At 43.5% G+C, this 25210-nt stretch overlaps 9 non-coding genes across 9 annotated transcripts; 4 read left to right on the forward strand and 5 right to left on the reverse strand.

The window, feature by feature from the left end:
• Positions 1-4039: 4039 nt before the first annotated feature.
• LOC112433389 (U2 spliceosomal RNA) lies at positions 4040-4230 on the reverse strand. Its single transcript, XR_003023498.1, has one exon. It is a non-coding gene; the product is annotated as a U2 spliceosomal RNA (small nuclear RNA).
• Positions 4231-4961: 731 nt separating this feature from the next.
• Positions 4962-5074, reverse strand: LOC112433569 (U5 spliceosomal RNA). The gene has a single exon (XR_003023568.1). It is a non-coding gene; the product is annotated as a U5 spliceosomal RNA (small nuclear RNA).
• A 9845-nt stretch (positions 5075-14919) lies between these two features.
• Positions 14920-15002, forward strand: trnal-cag (transfer RNA leucine (anticodon CAG)). The gene has a single exon. It is a non-coding gene; the product is annotated as a tRNA-Leu (tRNA).
• Positions 15003-16344: 1342 nt separating this feature from the next.
• Positions 16345-16416, reverse strand: trnaq-uug (transfer RNA glutamine (anticodon UUG)). Its single transcript has one exon. It is a non-coding gene; the product is annotated as a tRNA-Gln (tRNA).
• A 1498-nt stretch (positions 16417-17914) lies between these two features.
• On the forward strand, positions 17915-17997 carry trnal-cag (transfer RNA leucine (anticodon CAG)). The gene has a single exon. It is a non-coding gene; the product is annotated as a tRNA-Leu (tRNA).
• A 1342-nt stretch (positions 17998-19339) lies between these two features.
• Positions 19340-19411, reverse strand: trnaq-uug (transfer RNA glutamine (anticodon UUG)). Its single transcript has one exon. It is a non-coding gene; the product is annotated as a tRNA-Gln (tRNA).
• A 1498-nt stretch (positions 19412-20909) lies between these two features.
• On the forward strand, positions 20910-20992 carry trnal-cag (transfer RNA leucine (anticodon CAG)). Its single transcript has one exon. It is a non-coding gene; the product is annotated as a tRNA-Leu (tRNA).
• A 1342-nt stretch (positions 20993-22334) lies between these two features.
• trnaq-uug (transfer RNA glutamine (anticodon UUG)) lies at positions 22335-22406 on the reverse strand. Its single transcript has one exon. It is a non-coding gene; the product is annotated as a tRNA-Gln (tRNA).
• A 1498-nt stretch (positions 22407-23904) lies between these two features.
• trnal-cag (transfer RNA leucine (anticodon CAG)) lies at positions 23905-23987 on the forward strand. Its single transcript has one exon. It is a non-coding gene; the product is annotated as a tRNA-Leu (tRNA).
• The last annotated feature ends 1223 nt before the right edge of the window (positions 23988-25210 follow it).

Here is a 25210-nt window from a genome sequence, read left to right on the forward strand (position 1 = left end):
TCTATTCCCGGCACTTTATTTGCCTTCATTCCCTTTATCACGTTATATGCCTCATCTATTGTCACTTCTCCTTCTAGCCTATCCCTTTCTTCTCCCGTTAATCTCTTCTTTATTTTCTTTAAGAAGAAATCCCCCTTCTCTCCCTCTAGTTTTTCTTTCCTGAACAAATCCTCATAATATTCTTTCACCACTTTTAACATATTTTCCCTCCCCTCGATCATTTTCCCATCCTTCTCTAATTTCGTTATAACCCCTCTTTTATCCCCACTGATAAGAACAGATTTTTTTTTTTTTTTTCCTTTTTTTTATTTTCTTTCCACAATCATTCAAAAACATTTTACCATTTCCTTTACAATGACAAGTTTACATTTCCATTTTTCCCCACATTCGTTCATGACAAACTGATTAACATTTTCATATGACATTTTCATTTAACGTGTAGCTTATCATTACTCCTTTTCCCTTCCTCCTTTCCTTACACTTTACCTACCACCACCTTTTGGGTACCTTCAGGGCAAAAAAAGGAGAGAAATCTTTCCATCTGTCCTTAATTGTGTCTATTCCCCATTTTTGTAGTTCATGCCAATATATCTTTTCAAATTCCCTTTCTATAGCCTTGATCGTCCCAATTTCCCCCTCTTTGTATCCCCCCATTATACAACTCTGTCTTGCCCTCCACAACTTAAGTTTAACAATTGATAACAGCATGCAACGTATTTTATATCTCTCTTTTTCTGTACCTTTAGTCCCAAAGAAGGTGATCTCTTCATAAGTCACCGTCCCCAAACCTTTATACTTCCCCTTTACCCCTTCCCATACCTTTTTTGCGTATTCGCATCCCCATAGTACATGTTCAATTGTTTCTTCTTTTACACAATTGTCCCTCGGACACTTTTTCTGTTTTCCCAAATTATGTGCGTACATAGTAACCCTCACGGGTAACCTTTTATGTAAATGCATCCAATTAAAATCCTTTATGACATTTTTAAAACTCTTATCCTGTGTGAGTTTCCACACTTCTGGACTCACCGGTACCTGATTTTGGTTGGCTTTCCGTACCATTTTCTTGTATAGAAGTTTATGGTTTAATACTGTATCCACCTCTTTGCATTCCGGATGTTTCTTTCCCCATCCCACCATCCTCTGAAAATATTTTGGTCTAAACTCCGCCTTAGGTCCCTTATTTTCCCACCCTATCAAAAAACGGTATGGTATCGCCAACCAAAACCATAGCAATATTTGACATTTATGCACATAAGTCTGTTTCAATAATGTACACACATTTGTATAGAACATTGTATCTAACTTCAACGGGACATTTGGTACCCCCTTCCCACCATCTTCTATTTCTTGATACATTTGTAGTCTTTTTACGTACTCGTAACCCCCCCATATGAATTTAAATATCCCCCTCATTATTTGTGCTCTATATATCTGTGGCATCGGGAACACGTAGGCCAAATGTAGTAATTTCGGCACTACCTCACTCTTTATAACCAAAACTTTCCCCGAGATTGATAATTTTCTTACTTTCCAAAGACCCAACTTCTTTTCCACCGCGTTCATCTTTTCTCTCCAATTACAAAGCTCATCGCCTTCCTTGTTTCCAAAAGAGATTCCTAAAATATCCATTGGACCTTCACACAAAGTAAAATCACAGATGTTATCTCTTCTACCCTCCCATATCCCCAAATATTTATACTTTGTCTTCTCTTTATTTATCCTAGATCCCGTCGCTTTTTCATAAGCATTTAAAATTTCTATCACATCCCTTAGACTATCATCATCTGCCAAATATAATATTGTGTCGTCCGCGTATTGTGATATTTTTAAACATTCCCCCCGTGGCATCATTATCCCTTTCACTCTTTGGCTTTCCCTTATTGCACAGGCCAAAGGTTCAACATAAAGTACATAAAGCACAACAGATAATGGACATCCTTGTCTCAAACCCCTTGTTTGATACACCTTTTCTGTAAGAAATCCATTTACTTTTATTTTCAGACTTATGCCGTTGTATAAATTTTTTACCCATTTTTTAAATTTCTCTCCCAAGCCCATATACTGCATTACCCTCCACAAAAAATCATAATCTACCCTATCAAAGGCCTTTTGTTGATCTAGGCTCACACATAGTGCTGGCAAATTTCTATCTCTAACGTATGTGAGTATGTCTCTGTGTAGTTGCACGTTCCAAGACATTTGCCTCCCCCTGACCCCACACGTCTGATCCTTCTCCACTATTTGCATCATTACTGCCGCGAGTCTATTTGCCAATATCCTACTCAGGATCTTATAATCCACACATAGCATAGTTAACGGTCTATAATTATCAAGTTGTTGTGGGTTACCTTTCTTGAATAGAATAGAAACCACACCCGTCTTCATACTCTCTGTCATCTCCTTTCCCTCCATGATTTCCTTAAAAACTCCCAACAAATGTATCCCCACCATTCCCCAAAAAGTTTCGTAAAATTCCTTTGTTAATCCATCTATCCCTGGCACTTTGTTTGCCTTCATTCCTTTTAATACTTTATATGCCTCCCCTATTGTAACTTCCCCTTCTAAACTGTCGCTTTCTTCTCCCGTTAATCTCTTTTTTATTTTCTTTAAGAAAAAATCCCCTTTTTCTCCCTCTACTTTTTCTTTTCTAAACAAGACCTCATAATACTCCTTCGCCGTTTTAAGCATATTTTCCTTCCCTTCTATTATTTTCCCATCCTTCTCTAATTTTATTATAACTCCCTTTTTTTCCTTACTTTTCATCTTTTTAAAGAAAAAGGCCGAACATTTCTCGTTCTCCTCATACTCCTCCTGCTTTATCTTATATGTTTCAGCCCTTGCCTTCCTTTCAAGTAATTCTTCCTGCTTCAATCTTAAACTTTCCATTTTCTCGTCCATGTTTTTGTTGTTTCCTTTTTCATTTTGTAGTGTATAAGTATATTCTATTTCTTTTTGCAATATACGAAATTCCTCTTTCCTTACGCTGGACCTTTCCGTACAATAATCCACCGTGAACTTTTTTATTTTGTTTTTTACATCCTCCCACCAATCCAGTTTATTTATATATAAGCTTTCCATCTCCTCCCATAAAGGGAAGAGCTCTGCAAACCTTTCCTTATATTCTTTTTCCATAAGTACTTCGTTATTCAGTTTCCAGTATCCTTTTCCATAATCTATTCCTTCTATCTCCAAATCCACCACTATCATTTGATGATCTGTGAACAAAGCCGGTATTATTTTCCCTTGTTTTATTTTACACTTTTTCTCTATCAAGATGTAATCTAATCTACTTTCCATCCCTCTTGTGTTCTTCCATGTGTACCCCACTCTTTTCCCTTGTAGTGTGGCCATTACATCTATTAAACCGTATTTTTTTATAAAGGTCTTAAAAGGGAGCGAAGTTTTTATTTTCTCCAGTGAACAGTTGAAATCCCCTCCCACAAAAATATTTTTCCTTGTCATAAAACAAGTGTCCATTTTTGAAAGAAGTTCTCTTCTTAATTTGGGATCCACATATGCATACACATTTATTATACGGTTTTGTGTCCCACTTTTTTCCACATCTACAACCATAACCCTTCCCTGTATTAAAGTATAACTGTCCTTTATTCGTATACTTTTATTCCCACATAACACTCCTACCCCAGTCCCATGTACTCCCCCTATACTCCAGACCGATTCACCTCCTCTCCATTCCTTCGTAAAGAGGTCAACATCCCCCTCATCTTTTAAATGTACTTCCTGCAACAAGCAGACATCAAAATTATAATACAACAAAAATTCATAAACCATTTTTCTTTTCCGAGCATTCCTAAGTCCCCTTACATTTAATTTAAACATTCTTGTTTTTGCCCTCTCCTGAAACAAAACCTCCTGTTCCTTTAATAATATATTCAGTTCCTCGCTATCTTCCCAGTTTTTTTCCTTATTTCTCTGAGCTTCTATCCCTGCACTTTCGCCGCTTGCGGCTGCTTTCTGGCTCTTGGTTTGGCCGACCTTACTTTGTTTGGCTTTCTTGCTTTTGCACAAAGTCAGCAAAGGGGGCACCGTTCCCGGAGGCGCTGCAATACCGGGTCGATGCGTGGAGCGAACGGAGTGAGCCCCTTATTCGGCTCCCTGTTCTAAAAATGCGTTTAATACGTTGCCCCCAAATCGGGGGCATATCAGATATTAAACTGATAAGAACAGATACTACACTTGATCTTAGCCAAAAGGCCGAGAAGCGATGGCCTCCCGCAGGTTCCTGGCTGAGCCGCCTTCTCGGGACACTTCTCGCTTGTGACGGTGCGCTCTTTCACTTGGCTCACAGGGAGGGAGCCGCTTCAAATCTCCGCCCACCTACAGTACCTCAGAGGCCTGCGGAGCTTCCTGGAACTGTGCGTGTAGCTGAGATATAATATATTGAGTGTGAACATTCTCAAAACTGTATTGTATATAGTTTATTTATTTTTTATTGTGTAAATTTAATTTATGTAAAACTAAGGTTCCACGTGTCACTGTTGAAGTGGGGCATTAATCAGTGTGACGCCACTTGTAAACATGTTGCGTGTGTGGGGTTTCCCAGCCAGAGCTGCATGGACTCCACACTGGTGAGGCACACCAGTGTGCCTCTCCCTGTACTAAATTATACATTTAAATTTGGTGTATTTTTCTTTGCTAACTATTAGTTCTCATGGCTAAAAGCTCCCAAAGTGTTTTTGATTGCTTTGAACGAGAAAAATAGTAATTGGAACTGCGTTTTATCTGTTACACCATCCGTTTATGTGGTCCTTACTTGTGCTAAACAGGGATGAGGAGAGGCCTGCTGTTGCTGTGTGACACTGATTTTGCTGCTGCACTTTGTCTTTTAGAAATAAATCCAGTTTCCAGCCAGTCTGTCGTCACAACGCAGTCAACCATTTGAAATCTGCTACACGCGCTTTCTTCTATTTCTTCTTTTGAACAACGAGGAGAGGGGCCAGCCAGACGGCAGACCCTGCCAAAAATAGGTGCAACTCCTTAGCCTCACTCTCCACGGAAGTCTTTAGTAAAAGGCGAAAGACTTGTACGTTTTGAAGAGAAGCCAGAGTGTGTGTTTCTTTGGCCTCGCAGGAAGCCGCAGTGACTCCTCGTCCCGGCTTCCGGCGTCACGGTAGGCCCTGTTTGCTTGGCTGAAGGGGCAGATCTCAGGCCCCGCCTGCTCTGCTCCAGAGTTCCACTTTGACAGGAAAGGGGTGACTGGAGAGGAGCACATATGTTACTGTAATACATCACATCCAATTTCAAAGGGATGTATTGGACATCCCTCCCACCTTTTGATATTGTCTGATACATAGTTGTTCATACCCCCCCCCCCCCCCCCCCATATTAATTTAAAAATTCCCCGTGTTAGCACCTTCCTATGAGTCTGTGGCATTGGAAAGACATATGCCAAATGGAGTAGGGCAGGTAAGATGTCAGCTTTTACGGCCAAAACTTTGCCAGTTATAGTGAGCTTTCTTTTTGACCACATCCCCAATTTCTTTAAGATCTTCGCTATCTTCAAATCCCAGTTGTAATTTGCTGGATTTCCAAAATCAATGCCCAGGACCTGCATGGACCCTTCACACAAAGAAAGCCCGCAAAGCGTCTGTCTCCTACCTGCCCATCGTCCCAAAAATGTATATTTTGATTTCTCCTCATTGACCTTTGACCCCGCAGCGCTCTCAAAGGTCTGTATTGTTCGTATCATCTCCCTCACACTTCCATCATCTTCCAAGTAAAGAACTGTGTCGTCAGCGTACTGGGAGATCTTCAACACCTCCCCCCTGGCAAGGGCACTCCTCTAATTTTCTCGTTTCCTCTTATTGCACATGCTAAAGGTTCTACATATATAACATAGAGTAGGGCGGACAGGGGGCAACCCTGCCGTAGCCCTCTCGTTTGTTGTACTTCCTCTGTTAAGTGTCCATTTATCTTTATCTTGCAGATTATGTCAGTATACATCATACTTATCCAATTCAAAAATTTACCTCCTATATCAAAATTTCTCATCACCCTCCATAAGAAATCATGATTGACCCTATCAAAAGCTTTTTCCTGATCAAGTGTTACGCATATTGTTGTCAAGTTCCTCTCTTCGATGTATGTAAGCACATCTCTATGTAATTGTAAGTTCCAACCAATCTGCCTGCCCTTTACCCCGCATGTCTGGTCTGCATTAATAATAGCAGGCAAGACTCGGGCCAGGCGTCTTGCTAGAGTTCGACTCAAAATTTTGTAGTCCACGCAGACCATTGAAAGAGGCCTATAATTTGAAAGCACAGCAGGTGAGCCTTTCTTATGTAGAAAACTTATCACACCCGTCCTCATACTCTTTGGCATTCTACCCGTTTCACACATTTCTTCAAATACCTCCAACAAGTGGTCTCCGATGAGATCCCAAAAGGTGATGTAAAACTCCTTTGTGAGTCCATCTATCCCAGGTACCTTGTTATTCTTCATTGTCTTTATCGCCTCGTATAGTTCGTGGTTTGTTATGCTCCTTTCCAAAAGCTTCCTTGCGTCCTCTGGTAACCTCTCTTTCAGAAAACCTAAAACCATTTCTTGAGCCCCTCTATCTACTTCTTCCACACCAAACAATGAACTGTAGTACTCCTCTACCATCTTCAAAATATTATCCCGTCCAGTAACCGATTTCCCTTCCCTTTCCAGTTCCATAATTGCCCCTTTTTCCTCTTTCTTTTTCATTTGAGCAAAAATGAGCAAAGACGTCAAGACCAAGATCCTGTGCCGCGAGTTCCGAGTGCACGTGTGTACAAACTGCGCCGTCACGTACTGTCCCAACTGCGCCGCTTCTTCCCGCGCCGCCGCTCCCCAGACGCCACCGACGCCGTGATAACACAAGCGCCCCACGGTGGTCCTAGCGACCCCCCCCCCCACACCCTATCATCATCATCATCATCATCATCATAACACACATATGCCCCGAGGGGGGTCCTAGCGACCCCCACCCTAATCACCATAACACACATATGCCCCGAGGGGGTCCTAGCGACCCCCCCCCCCCACCCTATCATCATCATCATCATCATCATCATAACACATATATGCCCCGAGGGGGTCCTAGCGACCCCCACCCTATCATCATCATCATCATCATATTTTTTGTAATTTTGAATTCCAGTTCTTAATTCTCATATTTTCTCCTATTTCCACCCCTAAAATTTTCAACGTTTCTGATTTTTCTTGCAATCCCCATTTTTCTTTAATCTTCCGCCACTTAAAATAAATCACCTCACTCTTCTCTTTATTCATTTTCATCCCTGAGGCTGCTGAAAAAGCTTCACAAACTGCCAAACTTACTTCAATCGACTTATTGTCCGTAAGCAGCAGAGTTATATCGTCCATATACATGGAAAATTTAATTTCCAACCCTCCGCTACCCGGTGGGGTCAACCCTTTAATTAGCTCATTAGCTCGTAATGCACACGCTAATGGCTCCATCACCAATATAAATAAGGTGGGAGACAACGGGCATCCCTGCCTTACTCCAGCTTTCACTGCAACTGTAGTAGTCTGTACACCATTCACATTCACAACACTACTACAACCAGAATACAACACCTCAATCCATCTCTGAAAGACTTCTCCAAATCCTAATTTATCTAGGACTTTCATCAGAAAGGCATGACTGACATTGTCAAAGGCTTTTTCTAAATCCAAGCTTAACCCACAAAGGGGGATATTCCGCTCATGGCTATAAAGGTAGCTATCCCTTATAATCACTAAACTATCTGTCATCTTACGTCCTTGTATCCCACATGTTTGTTCCACTCCAACTAACTTAGGTACTACTGTCTGTAAACGAAAAAAAAGGGCTTTTGCTAAAATCTTAATATCTACCCCTAACAATGTCAGGGGTCTCCAATTTCTCAAATCTTTTTTAGAACCCCTTTTCCATAACAGGGAAATCACTCCTGTATTCATGGACGTTGACCATACACCTTTATCCCATGCTTCTTTATAAACCTTGCACAACGACGGGCTAAGTTGTTCCCAAAAGGCCTGATAGTATTTCTTAGGTAAGCCATCCATACCTGGTGACTTGATATCTTGCATACTTTCCATGGCTCTTGTGATTTTCTCTAGTGTTATACCTTCATCTAAATTTATACCATCTTCTGGATCCAATTTTTGTGTTAACTTTGAGATAAAGGATTCTACAATCGCCTCATCAATACTTTGTTCTTTGTACAAGTTGATATAAAAGGAATATACTACCTTTAAAATTTCTTGGGTACTTTTCACTTCTTTCCCTTCTTCATTAATCAGGCTGTCAATAGCAGGTTTAGATTTATACAATTTTAAAAAAATATATCTCGTACATTTTTCATTTTCTTCCACATGTTTTACCCTACTCCATATTAATACTCCCTTGCTTTTGTCATTTAAAACTACCATCATTTCTTTTTTCAGATTTGTAATCTCTTCACTAACATCAAAGCCCAAATTCAGGAGGTTGTAAAACCTTTGTAATTTTTCTTGCTTTCTCAATAACCTCCTCTTTGCCCGCCTTTTCCCTTCAAGACTAAAAAATACTTGGGTCCTAATCTTTATACTCTCCCACCATTCCCCTACAGATTCATATAGTGGTTGTAGAGAGACCCATTGTTGTAATTTAAGTTTATACCTTCCCGTAACCTTTCCGTCCTTCAATAGATTCAGGTTTAGTTTCCATGGCCCTGGGGCCGACTGAAAAGAAGATTGAATACTAAATCCACACATGACCTTATGGTGATCAGAAAAAGGTACTGGTTCCACTTTACATGACAGGGGTATTAAGCCTTCACTGGCAAACAAAAAATCAATCCGTGAAGAGGACTTATTATTAGACCAGGTATATCCAGGGTCTGACGGGTTAAGAAATCTAAACACGTCTTTCAAATTACCGTCTTTAATCAAATTATCTAATGCACAAGTACTTGAATCTTTCTTCACTGTTGAAGCCGCCCCCTGGATTCCACTTGTTTCTGGTGTACAGTTAAAATCCCCACCCATTATTATCGGTCTTCTATTACAAAGAAATGGTTGTAATATTTGAAATAATGCCGTCCGTTCTTTCAACTCTGTATGTCCATAGACATTAATAATCCTGAGTTTACTCCCATTTTTTTCTACATCTATACATAAAGCTCTTCCGTCCACCACTACCTCCACTTTTTCTATATTAACAGTTTTATTGTTAATCAAAAAACCTACACCAGACATCCGATTTTGGTTATCCCCTGACCAAAAGGATTGGCCATATGTCCATCGTTTTGCAAACTTCGTGTAGTTGTTGTTACGAGTTCAAAATTGGGGATGGATACAAGAGGAAAAACCACAATAACAACACTGGTCCGGCCGGGTTAAGTCAAACGATGATTTTAATAGTCACACGCGTGGGAGATGGACACTGTATGCAGACAGCCTCAGATCTCAAAATGGTGGAGCATTGATCAAACTCTTATAGCCTCTGGTGTCCCCACCTTATCATAAAAGCCTAAACATTCACATGCTTTCTCTCACACGGCGCCTAAGCTACGACCTTGGCTCCCTGTTTATCTGCTCCTGCTGAGATGGGGCAGAAAACTCCAGCATGTTCCGTTCTCTTCTAATCAGACAAATAAGGCGATGACTTTCTGCAAACAGTATTTCTTATAACATCATAAAACAACATCATTCATCCACAATAAATCAGCAGTCTAATGTAATGCAAATCAGTTTAACAAATGCAATAGTTATCAGCTTCTTCTAATTCAGGAGAATAATGCAAACTAAAACTACATAATAATTCACAACCTTTAATTAGGGGTCTAACATGGCATAAAATAATATTATAATCTAACACTTCCCCTGATGAGCTCGTTAGAATAATGAGCTCACCTACACCCTGTACTCCAGTGTGGCCGGGTTCATTTCTTCTTACTCCTGAGGTCCTTTGTCCCCCTGATGGGCGAACCACATGTGAGATGACCTCTGAGTTTGCGCAGTTCAGATGTAAGAAAAACTATTATTACAACAGTAGCCGGTACAGATGACACTCCCCAGTTCTCCCACAGCTTTATTTGGTGCTACCTTATACCCTTCAGACGTACTCAGACTAGAACCTCTGTCCAAGGAGCTTTTAGCCTTTATTTTATTGCTGCAGCTACCAGTGTCGTCCAGTTGGGTGATCCTCTGCTCTTCTTTCTTCAACCTCAGGGGTTAGACAACCCTTCAGTCGTGGCACAGATCAGGGGATTATTCTGCCTCGATTTCAAACGACGATCTGTGTATCCTCGGGTCCTGTGTGTCCTGTGTATCCTCCAGAAAAAGAACAGGAACGCGTCCCCCTTTTGCCCAAGAGCCTCTCGAACCTCGTTGGTCTGGTGTTCCCGGATTTCCGCCAACCCCTTCATGGTTATTGCTGTGTTTATGGGATCCATCCTTTTGAGGTGACTAGCTGGAGCCCAAACGCCATGACACTTGCACCCAGCTGGCGTCTCGGCAGTCACTGTGTCCGTCTCTGCTGCGAAGGATCCTCGCCTATCTGTGACCTCGTCTGGTGTCTGTTCCTTTCTCTGTAAGAGACAAAAAACCAAAACACCTCTCTTCCTAACCCTAATAACCTAATGTTGTTATCTACTGACCTTCTAGTGATTCAGAATTGGTTTAGAATATTCAGAATGTCCCAGGGACTTATTCTAATCATATCCTATGTGTGTGTAAGCGTGTTTGCATTTAGCCCTCTGCACTCAAGGCATTTCCTACACTTTATCAGTCCGGACCATCACGCCGAACGAAGCTTATGACCTTCAAAAGACTGAGTGCCAACTCATTATAAGCACATTTGCAAAGTGTGTCTGAAAATTACTAAAGCCACTCATATTAAGAAAAGACATCAAAAACAAATTAGCCATTTTTAATCCTAACATTTGCCCCCCAAAAATCATGTGTTTGCTTCTGCCTACTGTCCCTTATGGAGACACAATATTGCAGCTACAAGGTCTCCCAGGTTGTCAAGTTGATCTGCATGTGATTCTCTGACTCAGGTATATAATATTAAATGAATCTCGTGTAATTAACTGCCACTACTTAAAACTTAACTTAAAGATATAATTGAATAAAAGATCACAGAGAATAACATGATATCAGTGTTATGTAAGCGCGTGCGGCCTTCCATGCTCGAAGCCTTTCCCCTCCATAGATCAGCCAGACATCGTGCTGACTGTAGCTTTTAACCCTTATTAACTTGAGCACAACTCTATAATGAGCAACAAACTGCAATATGTATAAAAATGTTTTGATTAGCGCCAGTTATAGTTTTAGTAGTGTTTTGCAAAAATTAAGTGTCACCAAATCCCAGCTCCATCATATCAGTCATGCTCTTCTGCTTATCCTTGGGTATTGAGACTATTAACTCTTGCAGCACCGGGTGCTCCTAATTTTGGTTCAAGTGAATTGATAAACTTTTTGAAGGCGATTGACTCACACAGTTATATAGGTGTCCCCGTCCTGTTGTCTCGGGATGCATCACGCTGCCTTATCTGGGGTTAGCTGTTTTCTGGGGATGCGGGTTGAGTGGGGGAGCTCTTCAAGGAGGGGGAGTGTGCTCCCCCTGATGAGCTCTTCAAGGTAAGCTAGGTTAGCCTTCTTGTGTGAGCTTTTCAAGTGCCCTTCAAGGTTTGTGGGATTTTTAGTTTTATAAATGTCCCTCATAACCTCCTGATGACCCAGTACTTCATTTTTGCGCACTAGTACACATTTAGTTTTTGCTTGTAGCTCTCATACTCTACTTACCACTCATCTAAGTCCTGATGTTTCTTAGAGAGGACAACAGTACCTTTAAAATTATATCAAATGTGTGGGGGCGTGGCCTTGCCAATTGTTTTGTTTTTTCCCCCCACCTTTTCAAAATGGCTGGCATGCCCACAAGCACATTTTATGGAAGAAAGAAAGGTAAACTTGATACAATTAAAATGTTTTGTTAAACTCAGATCTTGATTAATTTTCAAAAATAAACATCTAGTAAATAATTTGAGGGGTTCTTAAGAATTATGCTTATTTAGTTTCACAGAGGAAATGACTAATTTATTAATGTGTACTCTAGTGCACGTCGGGACTTTGTACTTATATTTATTTCACTTTTTCCTAGTAGACAACTCTTTAACAAAGGCAGAGAAAATTCTCAACAGAATAATTGAGCGAGATTCAAACATAGATTTTTCAGAAGATGAGAGTCATGTGAGCCAGATAGGAGAGGGTGAGAACCCAGGAGGAGCCACACAAAGATTATCGAGATTCAGTGGCAGATGTAATAGAGAAAAACACAGGGCCACCTGAAATCTGTCGTCCTATCTGGTCCAAAACCAACATGTAGGAGAATCTGGAATTTTTGATTTTGAGTTAAAAATAAAATATGGGTAAAATGCAGAAATGTTTTCCAGTAAGGTAAAAAATAAGAGTCGCATTTATAGCTAAATCCATGACACCTAATTATTTCTACAAGATCACGTCGTTGATAAAAATTATCAATGATCTCAATGTGTGAAAAGAACTCACAGTATCTGGAGTTCAAGCTCCTCTTGGCTGAGAAACCAGGGACAAACATGTGAGCGAGACCTGAATAATACCAGTAATTAAGAGTTCTCTCCAAAAATCAAGAAAAGGAAGCCCCAATCAGATGAGAATGTAGCAAAATATGGTTCACTCCACTTGCCTGAAATGGTTAACAGTCCAAGGCATTTCAGTTGTAGAATGGTTGGGTGCAACAGTAAAACAAGCAGGGTCACTGGATGAATTGGGAGAGTTTTGAAAAGAGGAAACTCTTATGGAGTGAAATCTGGTGAAATCGGTGGGACCTGATTTTTGGGGGGTGAAACCATACTGCATGTCTTCTCTGGCACATTGAATTTCTGTATGACTTGTGTTTTCTGTGAGAGCTTTATAAAATCAAGCAGCTAACCATGACGTCTGCCTTTACAAAACACTTGTCAATCACTAAAGAGTTCCTTCACTTGTCAGTCACTATGTGGTACTAAAGAGCTGTCTGAAATTCAGTTACAGCCCACACAAAGTTACAGATTGGAGTATCCGAGTGCTGAGGTGCGCTTGTGCGCAAAAGTCACAAACACTCTGCTGACTCACTAACTGTACAGCTCCAAACCTCTTCCGACCTCAAAGTCAGCACAGAAAGTGGGCGCCACGAGCTTCGTAGTATGTGTTTACATGGCTGAACAGCTGCTATATTCGAACAAACGCCTTCAGAAGAGACTGCGACCTGAACGCAGTGCCTTCGACCGCTTGGCGACCAAAAACAAGTTACCACTATGTGACATGCAGTATGGTTTCACCTCCCAAAAAGCAGATGCCACCGAGATTTGAACGCGGATCGCTGGATTCAAAGTCCAGAGTGCTAACCATTACACCATGGAACCGATGTGAAACTGTGTGAACTGTCATGTCATGGCAACCTGCCTAAAAGTATTCAGCCAAATGATCAGTATGCATGACATTGTAGATTATTCGCACTACGTTTCCATGGCTGAACAGCTGCTATATGTGTTATGAGAAGGATAATGTGTGTTTCTTCCAAAGTATCTAACAGTGGTAACCTCCACCAAACTGGCACTGCAATGTCAGAATGGCTGAGCGGTCTAAGGCGCTGCGTTCAGGTTGCAGTCTCCCCTGGAGGTGTGGCTTTGAATCCCACTTCTGACATTGAAGCTTTACTCTTCTTGATATTGTGACAAAATACTCTTGGGTTAACCACGAGCTTTCTAAAAACTTGCATATAACAATTGTGCACCATTCATTCCTCATCTTTGCTGCCCATCATTACAACTTTGCTAATGATGGGCAGCAGGATAGTGTCATGATGTTACCTCAGACATGGTTAAAAGCCCTGTTAACGTAAGTGCTTCTCGCCGGGTGCGGTGGCGCGTGCCTGTAATCCAAGCTACCGCGAGGCTGAGGTTTGAGGATTGTTTGAGCTCAGGAGCTCTGAGCTGCAGCAGGCTATGTCGATCGGGTGTCTGCATTGCGTTCGGCATTGATATGGTGATCCTGGGGGAGCCTGAGACCACCAGGTCACCTAAGGAGGGGTGCACCGGCCCAGGTCGGAGACGGAGCAGGTCAAAGCCCCCGTGTCGCTCAGTAGTGGGATCGCACCTGTGAATAGATGCTGTAGCGCAGCCTGAGCAATACAGCTAGACCCAATCTTTATACACATCCTTATACTTGTCTCTAGATCACACAGCAGCCTCATCAGCATGTCTTGGTCTTTTTAATTCAAGTCCAAAACACTCACAAATCTGCTGCTCTGCTTGTCCGGCACCACCTCCACCTGCAGGACAGCTGCAACTACATCCTCCACTCTAAACACGCCACCGCCCAGCAGGTGGAGACAAACTCAAAGTAGGACATTTCCTTGGTGAGGAGAGAGGATGGAACCAAAAATGCATTTATCCCCGTGTTCTGTGTTGATGAAAATCACCCAACAGGAAAGCAGCTGGGCATTCATTTGAAACCAGTTCACAGGTTGGGCTGTGGTTCCCCCTCTAGCGTGTCTGCTTGAACTTTCAACTGTGAACCTCTTAGATCCAACCTTCCCAACTGCTCATCTCGCAAAAGACAAAATAGAAGAACCCAGAATGTCTTTTTATACCTGCTCACGCTTTTTCACGCTTCCCTCACAGGACGTCACATTTCACACTTTGGCCATCCAATCAAGTTGTTGACATCTAATCATTCCTGTCCACCACACCTGATCTTTCTATTTCGATCTGACTTACAACATTTAACACAAACTTTTAAATCAATATATTTTCTTAGTAATTATTTTTATTTGTTTATTACATGCACTTAACATACAAGTATGTCAAATGGAAATCAGCAACTGCGTGGGATTATTCAACTAGTTGGCTGTTGCAATGTGTCAGGATGGCCGAGCGGTCTAAGGCGCTGCGTTCAGGTCGCAGTCTCACCTGCAGGCGTGTGTTCGAATCCCACTTCTGACAATTGTATCTTGGCACTTCTTTCTTCCTTCTACTCATGGGTCTTTGATCAGTGGTTGTTGATTAATGGTCATGAGAATTTGCATAATCGTGATGAAGGAACTGACCTCCAAGCCCACTGTTCCTTCAGGGGGCTACTTTCAGTCATTATGCAAATATACTGTTTATAAGATTGGGGAAACCTGCAGTCAGCTGACACTGAAGAAGTCACTTGGATGAGTGACGAGACATTTTTCCCACTGAAAACGCTACATTCAGATGAACAGAATCAACCTTTGGAGACGTCTTACTGTTGTGACAAAATACACTTGAAACTGGCAATTCTATATCAGTGGAGAACCAATTCCAACAGTCTAAGAGATGTCCATCAAGAGCCTGGGACGGTGGTATAATGTAGACCTCAATGATACCTGGCAACTTGACAAACGAAGGCAAAACTTGGCTAATGACCTCAGGCGGATTAACAACACTGCACTCCTTGAGTGAGGCTTGAGATGTCACTCAAGGACTTCCGGGACCCCATAGTGAGGGGCGCTGCTCCCACCCTAGCAACAGGGAGGAAGTGGACCACAGCCATGTCTGTGCTACAGGCCAAATCGGCTCTGAGCCATAATGACATGGTGGGTCGCGTCCAACAGGGCAGAGAAGGATTTGGTCTTGGCAACCTCGGTGGCAACAGGCATCTGTAACCGAACGTCAAAAAATGGTGGTGTGTCGAAAGGAGGAAACAGTAAGACACGCCAGAGCCATAGCGCTGGCCAAGCAGGGTCACTGGATGAATTGGGAGAGTTTTGAAAAGAGGAAACTCTTATGGAGTGAAATCTGGTGAAATCGGTGGGACCTGATTTTTGGGGGGTGAAACCATACTGCATGTCTTCTCTGGCACATTGAATTTCTGTATGACTTGTGTTTTCTGTGAGAGCTTTATAAAATCAAGCAGCTAACCATGACGTCTGCCTTTACAAAACACTTGTCAATCACTAAAGAGTTCCTTCACTTGTCAGTCACTATGTGGTACTAAAGAGCTGTCTGAAATTCAGTTACAGCCCACACAAAGTTACAGATTGGAGTATCCGAGTGCTGAGGTGCGCTTGTGCGCAAAAGTCACAAACACTCTGCTGACTCACTAACTGTACAGCTCCAAACCTCTTCCGACCTCAAAGTCAGCACAGAAAGTGGGCGCCACGAGCTTCGTAGTATGTGTTTACATGGCTGAACAGCTGCTATATTCGAACAAACGCCTTCAGAGGAGACTGCGACCTGAACGCAGTGCCTTCGCCCGCTTGGCGACCAAAAACAAGTTATCACTATGTGACATGCAGTATGGTTTCACCTCCCAATAAGCAGGTCCCACCGAGATTTGAACGCGGATCGCTGGATTCAAAGTCCAGAGTGCTAACCATTACACCATGGAACCGATGTGAAACTGTGTGAACTGTCATGTCATGGCAACCTGCCTAAAAGTATTCAGCCAAATGATCAGTATGGATGACATTGTAGATTATTTGCACTACGTTTCCATGGCTGAACAGCTGCTATATGTGTTATGAGAAGGATAATGTGTGTTTCTTCCAAAGTATCTAACAGTGGTAACCTCCACCAAACTGGCACTGCAATGTCAGAATGGCTGAGCGGTCTAAGGCGCTGCGTTCAGGTTACAGTCTCCTCTGGAGGTGTGGCTTTGAATCCCACTTCTGACATTGAAGCTTTACTCTTCTTGATATTGTGACAAAATACTCTTGGGTTAACCACGAGCTTTCTAAAAACTTGCATATAACAATTGTGCACCATTCATTCCTCATCTTTGCTGCCCATCATTACAACTTTGCTAATGATGGGCAGCAGGATAGTGTCATGATGTTACCTCAGACATGGTTAAAAGCCCTGATAACGTAAGTGCTTCTCGCCGTGTCTGGTGCCGCGTGCCTGTAATCCAAGCTACCGGGAGGCTGAGGTTTGAGGATTGTTTGAGCTCAGGAGCTCTGAGCTGCAGCAGGCTATGTCGATCGGGTGTCCGCATTGCGTTCGGCATTGATATGGTGATCCTGGGGGAGCCTGAGACCACCAGGTCACCTAAGGAGGGGTGCACCGGCCCAGGTCGGAGACGGAGCAGGTCAAAGCCCCCGTGTCGCTCAGTAGTGGGATCGCACCTGTGAATAGATGCTGTAGCGCAGCCTGAGCAATACAGCTAGACCCAATCTTTATACACATCCTTATACTTGTCTCTAGATCACACAGCAGCCTCATCAGCATGTCTTGGTCTTTTTAATTCAAGTCCAAAACACTCACAAATCTGCTGCTCTGCTTGTCCGGCACCACCTCCACCTGCAGGACAGCTGCAACTACATCCTCCACTCTAAACACGCCACCGCCCAGCAGGTGGAGACAAACTCAAAGTAGGACATTTCCTTGGTGAGGAGAGAGGATGGAACCAAAAATGCATTTATCCCCGTGTTCTGTGTTGATGAAAATCACCCAACAGGAAAGCAGCTGGGCATTCATTTGAAACCAGTTCACAGGTTGGGCTGTGGTTCCCCCTCTAGCGTGTCTGCTTGAACTTTCAACTGTGAACCACTTAGATCCAACCTTCCCAACTGCTCATCTCGCAAAAGACAAAATAGAAGAACCCAGAATGTCTTTTTATACCTGCTCACGCTTTTTCACGCTTCCCTCACAGGACGTCACATTTCACACTTTGGCCATCCAATCAAGTTGTTGACATCTAATCATTCCTGTCCACCACACCTGATCTTTCTATTTCGATCTGACTTACAACATTTAACACAAACTTTTAAATCAATATATTTTCTTAGTAATTATTTTTATTTGTTTATTACATGCACTTAACATACAAGTATGTCAAATGGAAATCAGCAACTGCGTGGGATTATTCAACTAGTTGGCTGTTGCAATGTGTCAGGATGGCCGAGCGGTCTAAGGCGCTGCGTTCAGGTTGCAGTCTCCCCTAGAGGCGTGGGTTCGAATCCCACTTCTGACAATTGTATCTTGGCACTTCTTTCTTCCTTCTACTCATGGGTCTTTGATCAGTGGTTGTTGATTAATGGTCATGAGAATTTGCATAATCGTGATGAAGGAACTGACCTCCAAGCCCACTGTTCCTTCAGGGGGCTACTTTCAGTCATTATGCAAATATACTGTTTATAAGATTGGGGAAACCTGCAGTCAGCTGACACTGAAGAAGTCACTTGGATGAGTGACGAGACATTTTTCCCACTGAAAACGCTACATTCAGATGAACAGAATCAACCTTTGGAGACGTCTTACTGTTGTGACAAAATACACTTGAAACTGGCAATTCTATATCAGTGGAGAACCAATTCCAACAGTCTAAGAGATGTCCATCAAGAGCCTGGGACGGTGGTATAATGTAGACCTCAATGATACCTGGCAACTTGACAAACGAAGGCAAAACTTGGCTAATGACCTCAGGCGGATTAACAACACTGCACTCCTTGAGTGAGGCTTGAGATGTCACTCAAGGACTCCCGGGACCCCATAGTGAGGGGCGCTGCTCCCACCCTAGCAACAGGGAGGAAGTGGACCACAGCCATGTCTGTGCTACAGGCCAAATCGGCTCTGAGCCATAATGACATGGTGGGTCGCGTCCAACAGGGCAGAGAAGGATTTGGTCTTGGCAACCTCGGTGGCAACAGGCATCTGTAACCGAACGTCAAAAAATGGTGGTGTGTCGAAAGGAGGAAACAGTAAGACACGCCAGAGCCATAGCGCTGGCCAAGCAGGGTCACTGGATGAATTGGGAGAGTTTTGAAAAGAGGAAACTCTTATGGAGTGAAATCTGGTGAAATCGGTGGGACCTGATTTTTGGGGGGTGAAACCATACTGCATGTCTTCTCTGGCACATTGAATTTCTGTATGACTTGTGTTTTCTGTGAGAGCTTTATAAAATCAAGCAGCTAACCATGACGTCTGCCTTTACAAAACACTTGTCAATCACTAAAGAGTTCCTTCACTTGTCAGTCACTATGTGGTACTAAAGAGCTGTCTGAAATTCAGTTACAGCCCACACAAAGTTACAGATTGGAGTATCCGAGTGCTGAGGTGCGCTTGTGCGCAAAAGTCACAAACACTCTGCTGACTCACTAACTGTACAGCTCCAAACCTCTTCCGACCTCAAAGTCAGCACAGAAAGTGGGCGCCACGAGCTTCGTAGTATGTGTTTACATGGCTGAACAGCTGCTATATTCGAACAAACGCCTTCAGAGGAGACTGCGACCTGAATGCAGTGCCTTCGCCCGCTTGGCGACCAAAAACAAGCTATCACTATGTGACATGCAGTATGGTTTCACCTCCCAATAAGCAGGTCCCACCGAGATTTGAACGCGGATCGCTGGATTCAAAGTCCAGAGTGCTAACCATTACACCATGGAACCGATGTGAAACTGTGTGAACTGTCATGTCATGGCAACCTGCCTAAAAGTATTCAGCCAAATGATCAGTATGGATGACATTGTAGATTATTTGCACTACGTTTCCATGGCTGAACAGCTGCTATATGTGTTATGAGAAGGATAATGTGTGTTTCTTCCAAAGTATCTAACAGTGGTAACCTCCACCAAACTGGCACTGCAATGTCAGAATGGCTGAGCGGTCTAAGGCGCTGCGTTCAGGTTACAGTCTCCTCTGGAGGTGTGGCTTTGAATCCCACTTCTGACATTGAAGCTTTACTCTTCTTGATATTGTGACAAAATACTCTTGGGTTAACCACGAGCTTTCTAAAAACTTGCATATAACAATTGTGCACCATTCATTCCTCATCTTTGCTGCCCATCATTACAACTTTGCTAATGATGGGCAGCAGGATAGTGTCATGATGTTACCTCAGACATGGTTAAAAGCCCTGATAACGTAAGTGCTTCTCGCCGTGTCTGGTGCCGCGTGCCTGTAATCCAAGCTACCGGGAGGCTGAGGTTTGAGGATTGTTTGAGCTCAGGAGCTCTGAGCTGCAGCAGGCTATGTCGATTGGGTGTCCGCATTGCGTTCGGCATTGATATGGTGATCCTGGGGGAGCCTGAGACCACCAGGTCACCTAAGGAGGGGTGCACCGGCCCAGGTCGGAGACGGAGCAGGTCAAAGCCCCCGTGTCGCTCAGTAGTGGGATCGCACCTGTGAATAGATGCTGTAGCGCAGCCTGAGCAATACAGCTAGACCCAATCTTTATACACATCCTTATACTTGTCTCTAGATCACACAGCAGCCTCATCAGCATGTCTTGGTCTTTTTAATTCAAGTCCAAAACACTCACAAATCTGCTGCTCTGCTTGTCCGGCACCACCTCCACCTGCAGGACAGCTGCAACTACATCCTCCACTCTAAACACGCCACCGCCCAGCAGGTGGAGACAAACTCAAAGTAGGACATTTCCTTGGTGAGGAGAGAGGATGGAACCAAAAATGCATTTATCCCCGTGTTCTGTGTTGATGAAAATCACCCAACAGGAAAGCAGCTGGGCATTCATTTGAAACCAGTTCACAGGTTGGGCTGTGGTTCCCCCTCTAGCGTGTCTGCTTGAACTTTCAACTGTGAACCACTTAGATCCAACCTTCCCAACTGCTCATCTCGCAAAAGACAAAATAGAAGAACCCAGAATGTCTTTTTATACCTGCTCACGCTTTTTCACGCTTCCCTCACAGGACGTCACATTTCACACTTTGGCCATCCAATCAAGTTGTTGACATCTAATCATTCCTGTCCACCACACCTGATCTTTCTATTTCGATCTGACTTACAACATTTAACACAAACTTTTAAATCAATATATTTTCTTAGTAATTATTTTTATTTGTTTATTACATGCACTTAACATACAAGTATGTCAAATGGAAATCAGCAACTGCGTGGGATTATTCAACTAGTTGGCTGTTGCAATGTGTCAGGATGGCTGAGAGGTCTAAGGCGCTGCGTTCAGGTTGCAGTCTCCCCTAGAGGCGTGGGTTCGAATCCCACTTCTGACAATTGTATCTTGGCACTTCTTTCTTCCTTCTACTCATGGGTCTTTGATCAGTGGTTGTTGATTAATGGTCATGAGAATTTGCATAATCGTGATGAAGGAACTGACCTCCAAGCCCACTGTTCCTTCAGGGGGCTACTTTCAGTCATTATGCAAATATACTGTTTATAAGATTGGGGAAACCTGCAGTCAGCTGACACTGAAGAAGTCACTTGGATGAGTGACGAGACATTTTTCCCACTGAAAACGCTACATTCAGATGAACAGAATCAACCTTTGGAGACGTCTTACTGTTGTGACAAAATACACTTGAAACTGGCAATTCTATATCAGTGGAGAACCAATTCCAACAGTCTAAGAGATGTCCATCAAGAGCCTGGGACGGTGGTATAATGTAGACCTCAATGATACCTGGCAACTTGACAAACGAAGGCAAAACTTGGCTAATGACCTCAGGCGGATTAACAACACTGCACTCCTTGAGTGAGGCTTGAGATGTCACTCAAGGACTCCCGGGACCCCATAGTGAGGGGCGCTGCTCCCACCCTAGCAACAGGGAGGAAGTGGACCACAGCCATGTCTGTGCTACAGGCCAAATCGGCTCTGAGCCATAATGACATGGTGGGTCGCGTCCAACAGGGCAGAGAAGGATTTGGTCTTGGCAACCTCGGTGGCAACAGGCATCTGTAACCGAACGTCAAAAAATGGTGGTGTGTCGAAAGGAGGAAACAGTAAGACACGCCAGAGCCATAGCGCTGGCCAAGCAGGGTCACTGGATGAATTGGGAGAGTTTTGAAAAGAGGAAACTCTTATGGAGTGAAATCTGGTGAAATCGGTGGGACCTGATTTTTGGGGGGTGAAACCATACTGCATGTCTTCTCTGGCACATTGAATTTCTGTATGACTTGTGTTTTCTGTGAGAGCTTTATAAAATCAAGCAGCTAACCATGACGTCTGCCTTTACAAAACACTTGTCAATCACTAAAGAGTTCCTTCACTTGTCAGTCACTATGTGGTACTAAAGAGCTGTCTGAAATTCAGTTACAGCCCACACAAAGTTACAGATTGGAGTATCCGAGTGCTGAGGTGCGCTTGTGCGCAAAAGTCACAAACACTCTGCTGACTCACTAACTGTACAGCTCCAAACCTCTTCCGACCTCAAAGTCAGCACAGAAAGTGGGCGCCACGAGCTTCGTAGTATGTGTTTACATGGCTGAACAGCTGCTATATTCGAACAAACGCCTTCAGAGGAGACTGCGACCTGAACGCAGTGCCTTCGCCCGCTTGGCGACCAAAAACAAGTTATCACTATGTGACATGCAGTATGGTTTCACCTCCCAATAAGCAGGTCCCACCGAGATTTGAACGCGGATCGCTGGATTCAAAGTCCAGAGTGCTAACCATTACACCATTGAACCGATGTGAAACTGTGTGAACTGTCATGTCATGGCAACCTGCCTAAAAGTATTCAGCCAAATGATCAGTATGGATGACATTGTAGATTATTTGCACTACGTTTCCATGGCTGAACAGCTGCTATATGTGTTATGAGAAGGATAATGTGTGTTTCTTCCAAAGTATCTAACAGTGGTAACCTCCACCAAACTGGCACTGCAATGTCAGAATGGCTGAGCGGTCTAAGGCGCTGCGTTCAGGTTACAGTCTCCTCTGGAGGTGTGGCTTTGAATCCCACTTCTGACATTGAAGCTTTACTCTTCTTGATATTGTGACAAAATACTCTTGGGTTAACCACGAGCTTTCTAAAAACTTGCATATAACAATTGTGCACCATTCATTCCTCATCTTTGCTGCCCATCATTACAACTTTGCTAATGATGGGCAGCAGGATAGTGTCATGATGTTACCTCAGACATGGTTAAAAGCCCTGATAACGTAAGTGCTTCTCGCCGTGTCTGGTGCCGCGTGCCTGTAATCCAAGCTACCGGGAGGCTGAGGTTTGAGGATTGTTTGAGCTCAGGAGCTCTGAGCTGCAGCAGGCTATGTCGATCGGGTGTCCGCATTGCGTTCGGCATTGATATGGTGATCCTGGGGGAGCCTGAGACCACCAGGTCACCTAAGGAGGGGTGCACCGGCCCAGGTCGGAGACGGAGCAGGTCAAAGCCCCCGTGTCGCTCAGTAGTGGGATCGCACCTGTGAATAGATGCTGTAGCGCAGCCTGAGCAATACAGCTAGACCCAATCTTTATACACATCCTTATACTTGTCTCTAGATCACACAGCAGCCTCATCAGCATGTCTTGGTCTTTTTAATTCAAGTCCAAAACACTCACAAATCTGCTGCTCTGCTTGTCCGGCACCACCTCCACCTGCAGGACAGCTGCAACTACATCCTCCACTCTAAACACGCCACCGCCCAGCAGGTGGAGACAAACTCAAAGTAGGACATTTCCTTGGTGAGGAGAGAGGATGGAACCAAAAATGCATTTATCCCCGTGTTCTGTGTTGATGAAAATCACCCAACAGGAAAGCAGCTGGGCATTCATTTGAAACCAGTTCACAGGTTGGGCTGTGGTTCCCCCTCTAGCGTGTCTGCTTGAACTTTCAACTGTGAACCACTTAGATCCAACCTTCCCAACTGCTCATCTCGCAAAAGACAAAATAGAAGAACCCAGAATGTCTTTTTATACCTGCTCACGCTTTTTCACGCTTCCCTCACAGGACGTCACATTTCACACTTTGGCCATCCAATCAAGTTGTTGACATCTAATCATTCCTGTCCACCACACCTGATCTTTCTATTTCGATCTGACTTACAACATTTAACACAAACTTTTAAATCAATATATTTTCTTAGTAATTATTTTTATTTGTTTATTACATGCACTTAACATACAAGTATGTCAAATGGAAATCAGCAACTGCGTGGGATTATTCAACTAGTTGGCTGTTGCAATGTGTCAGGATGGCCGAGCGGTCTAAGGCGCTGCGTTCAGGTTGCAGTCTCCCCTAGAGGCGTGGGTTCGAATCCCACTTCTGACAATTGTATCTTGGCACTTCTTTCTTCCTTCTACTCATGTATCTTTGATCAGTAATTGTTGATCAATGGTCATGAGAATTTGCATAATCGTGATGAAGGAACTGACCTCCAAGCCCACTGTTCCTTCAGGGGGCTACTTTCAGTCATTATGCAAATATACTGTTTATAAGATTGGGGAAACCTGCAGTCAGCTGACACTGAAGAAGTCACTTGGATGAGTGACGAGACATTTTTCCCACTGAAAACGCTACATTCAGATGAACAGAATCAACCTTTGGAGACGTCTTACTGTTGTGACAAAATACACTTGAAACTGGCAATTCTATATCAGTGGAGAACCAATTCCAACAGTCTAAGAGATGTCCATCAAGAGCCTGGGACGGTGGTATAATGTAGACCTCAATGATACCTGGCAACTTGACAAACGAAGGCAAAACTTGGCTAATGACCTCAGGCGGATTAACAACACTGCACTCCTTGAGTGAGGCTTGAGATGTCACTCAAGGACTCCCGGGACCCCATAGTGAGGGGCGCTGCTCCCACCCTAGCAACAGGGAGGAAGTGGACCACAGCCATGTCTGTGCTACAGGCCAAATCGGCTCTGAGCCATAATGACATGGTGGGTCGCGTCCAACAGGGCAGAGAAGGATTTGGTCTTGGCAACCTCGGTGGCAACAGGCATCTGTAACCGAACGTCAAAAAATGGTGGTGTGTCGAAAGGAGGAAACAGTAAGACACGCCAGAGCCATAGCGCTGGCCAAGCAGGGTCACTGGATGAATTGGGAGAGTTTTGAAAAGAGGAAACTCTTATGGAGTGAAATCTGGTGAAATCGGTGGGACCTGATTTTTGGGGGGTGAAACCATACTGCATGTCTTCTCTGGCACATTGAATTTCTGTATGACTTGTGTTTTCTGTGAGAGCTTTATAAAATCAAGCAGCTAACCATGACGTCTGCCTTTACAAAACACTTGTCAATCACTAAAGAGTTCCTTCACTTGTCAGTCACTATGTGGTACTAAAGAGCTGTCTGAAATTCAGTTACAGCCCACACAAAGTTACAGATTGGAGTATCCGAGTGCTGAGGTGCGCTTGTGCGCAAAAGTCACAAACACTCTGCTGACTCACTAACTGTACAGCTCCAAACCTCTTCCGACCTCAAAGTCAGCACAGAAAGTGGGCGCCACGAGCTTCGTAGTATGTGTTTACATGGCTGAACAGCTGCTA

Source organism: Maylandia zebra, linkage group LG14 (genome assembly GCF_041146795.1).
Source record: "Maylandia zebra isolate NMK-2024a linkage group LG14, Mzebra_GT3a, whole genome shotgun sequence".
NCBI classification, from domain to species: Eukaryota; Metazoa; Chordata; class Actinopteri; order Cichliformes; family Cichlidae; genus Maylandia; species Maylandia zebra.